General features: G+C 45.1%; 1 protein-coding gene and 1 long non-coding RNA gene across 2 annotated transcripts in view; both read right to left on the bottom strand.

Moving 5' to 3' along the window:
• Positions 1-3,444, bottom strand: part of LOC116085163 (GATA zinc finger domain-containing protein 13-like) — a 28,232-nt gene that overhangs the window by 7,554 nt on the left and 17,234 nt on the right. The gene's annotated exons all lie outside the window — the stretch shown is intronic.
• LOC116085013 lies at positions 1,343-2,920 on the bottom strand. Its single transcript, XR_004116353.1, has 3 exons — positions 2,641-2,920; positions 1,789-1,954; positions 1,343-1,444 (listed from the first exon to the last, which is right to left on the bottom strand). It is a non-coding gene; the product is annotated as an uncharacterized LOC116085013 (long non-coding RNA).

Raw genomic sequence — 3,444 nt, 5'->3', positions numbered from 1 at the left:
ATGTTCTCTATTATTCAGTCATTCCTGGATTTCTGGTGGAGTTGAAAGACTACAAAAGTTAAAAGAGAAAAAATATTTTTAAAAAGTTTTTAAGTCTAGTATAAAAGTCAGAAAAAAAAAAAGAGGCTAGAGAGCTAGAGATAAAGACAAGAATAATAAGAAGAAGCTAAAAAGCTTGTGAGCCAGTAAGGTAGTGCCTGACAATAAAAAAGAGAGTTAAGAGTTCCCCCAGACAGTTAAAACTGCTTAGAGACTGCAGGGACAGCTACAAGAACATCTGTTGTGGTTTTACAACATAAGGTGTATAGAGAACTAAGAGAGGCCATTGACTCAGATACAGAAAGAATAGAAAAGACTTTGGCTGACCTATAAGAATCACTCACCTCCCTCTCAGAAATGGTCCTCCAAAATAGAAGAAGATAAAATCTGTTATTCCTAAAGGAAGGGGGCCTATGTGCTACATTGAAAGAAGAGTATTGTTTTTACATAGATCATTCAGGAAGAGTCAAAGATAAGTTAGCCAAAATAAGAGAAGGTTTAGAACAAAAGAAATGAGAAAGAGCTCAAGGCAAGAATTGGTTTGAAACTTGGTTTAACTCCTCTCCCTAGCTAACATCTTTAATCTCTGCACTTATAGGACCACTAAATACCATTGGTCCTTGTATTTTTAACAGACTTATAGCTTTCATCAGAGAAAGAATTGGGACTGTACAACTCATGGTATTACATCATCAATATAATACCTTGCCTCAAGAAGAAGAACCTGAGCTAGATAGTTCTATGATTAGAACTAGGCAAAAGAAAAAAAGGGAGGAAAAATTAAAGCTTTACACCTGTGCTGACTAGGAAGAAAAATTACGGGCCTAAGAATCCATCACAAGCTGGCCCACATAGGCCTGGGAAGGAGCAAGCAAGTTGTTAGATATCATAAGAGCTGGCAGGTCAAGAAGACATAAAACTATAAACATAGAGGAAAACATGTCTAGGCAAACGAGGACATGTCCAAGGCCCAGGCCTGCAAAGACGTGCCTGGCAGACACTAAGTAATGGACCATCTGGTCCTCTCAGATATGGTTTAAGGTCAGATGCTTTGTTGACTCAGATTAACACCAACTTTAGGAATTTTCCACTCTGTTCTGCACGTAATAGTTAATATTTGAACTAGCCAATCATGTGTGACCATACTGATCCCTTTGTTCCCTCAGACCTTTTCCCTATATAAACCCTAACTTTCAAGCCTCGTGGTCGGCTCCACTATCTCCTGCGTGAGATAGGTGTGGTGCCGAACCAGAGCGCCCTGAAATTAAAAATACCTCTTGTAATTACATCAAGATGGTCTCTCGTGATTCTTTGGGTGTACGTCCTCCCGAGATTTGAGTGGGGGTCTCCCCCAGGGGTCTCTCATCTCCTGCTGTTGCCAAAACCACCAGGACCCAAGCACCTGCTGGTTAAATACAAAGAGTCATCATAAACTCACAGGACCTAGCATCTCCCACAACCAATGCCAGTGAAGGTATCTTAAAGTGCATGTTGAGAGCGCAAACAACTTCAGTCCCTGTCCCCAGACTGTGAGTCAGGATACAGGCTATGTCTCTCATTTTGAGGATCCAAAACAGCCTGTGTTCACAGATCACTCCTACCCATGCTTCAAGATCTGCCTCTCACATACACACAGGAAAAGTAGCTTGGGTATGAGGATACCCTGGAAGTTCAACCTCCTGTCCCTGAGGAAGGCTGGGCTTGACACAGTGGAGACAACATAGCCAAGACTGAGCTGGGCATGCTGACCATCTGTTGTTCAAATCCTTGTTTGTACAATGGGCCAGGGCACTATGCAGCTCATCCCTCTCACAGGTCATCTTCTGTAGCTGAGGGATCAGTTTCTCCAGCTTCTTCCTGTGCTGCTCCTGCTCAGTGAGGGAGGGAGGGTGCGGATGATGCCTCCTGAGGAGCCCTGTAGATAGGTAAACACAAGAGAATTCACAAAGTTGAATGGCACAGGGCCAGAAGAAACCATGGCGAGTCCCAAGAAGAAGCCTGAGGGAGAGGGAATGCTGGGAGCCAGTGATGCAAAGAGCAGAGAGGGAAACTAGAACTGGGGCCCCTAAGCCATGTCCCTGTCCCCAGTCACCATGGGGATTCATGTGCCTCATTACCTACTGTAGTCTCTTAGCCACGGAGAGCAAAAGCTGGCCCAGTCAGGAAGATTTAGTTGACAATGTCAGGTCATCTGATGTGAAGCGGTAAAGTCCTGAAGTCCCTGTTTCTTACCAACACCAAGCCCTGACGTGTATCTGAATATCTGAGACCTTTGTATATCCAAACCCTAACCTTAGAGAGATACATCCTTTACTTTCTCCGTGCCTTCTCCAGGCCTTCTTTGCCACCAAGAATGAAATTAAGGGATTCTCAGAACAGCAGCAACAGATTCCTGATTCTGCCAAAAGAATCATCAGGAATCTTTGACATGGATCTGCTCTCTAGGAAGCCAGGCCTTTCCAAAATACGCCTTTCCCTTCCCAGAGTCTCTCAGCTGCTGAGCCCTACCACAAGAAGTCCAGCTCAAGCCCCACCTCCTTCAGCAAGTTCCCCTCTCTTCTCTCTTTCTAGCTCCCTTCTTCCCACCCTGCCGGGACTCACTGTGCCTTTTCCAGAACCATTGGTTTCTTCTTCATGTCCATTGAGATTGAAGGACAGCTTGCTTCTCTCTGGTCTCTCTAAGCTCTCCAGTCTCTCTCCCATTTAGACTCCTCAGGCTTGCCAACATGTTTATGGGTAAAACCTGTAGGCACTGACGGAAGGCTTAAGGCAGTTTGTGTTGCCACAACACAGATGACATCACAGAGAATTCCAAGGAGTCTCCAGGATACATCAGAATCCAAAGGACAGAGTGTTAGGGTCTCCTCCACCAGACCACACCTACCTCAGAAGCCAAGATGCCCTTTCCAGGAGACTTCACTGAGACCCATTCCTCTACCCCATTCCAAAGCCAGAAACTCCTCTGCTTCATTACAATGTGTTCACTACTTCATAGAAGGCTCACTTGCCAAGCATTGTCCAGGAATGACTCTTCTCTTCGTGTCCTTTATTCAATAATATGAGAAATACAAACTTCTAGGAGATTAAGTCGGGATGACAGGGAGGAAATATGGTCCCCTGAAGTGAACAAGCACCTTGGGTAGATCCACAGGTCTGTGTGGAGGTGGTGGGTGGCTGTGGGTGTACTGTCACAACAAAGATGAGTTCCATAGGCAATGAGCAAAATTTCCCAAACTGCTCCAGCAGAATGCATTCCAGCCATCATGATGTTAGCAAAGGTGTGACCAACAATTGACAGGACAGCCTAGAGATAGTAGGGACTGGGACTCCCCAGGTTAGCCCTCAGACAGTAAGAGCAAACACTCACAGGAGGAGTCATGGCCCATTCCTGAACACAAGTTTGAG

Source organism: Mastomys coucha, unplaced genomic scaffold (genome assembly GCF_008632895.1).
Source record: "Mastomys coucha isolate ucsf_1 unplaced genomic scaffold, UCSF_Mcou_1 pScaffold9, whole genome shotgun sequence".
Lineage (NCBI taxonomy): Eukaryota > Metazoa > Chordata > Mammalia > Rodentia > Muridae > Mastomys > Mastomys coucha.
This window is presented reverse-complemented; position numbering and strand designations above follow the sequence as displayed.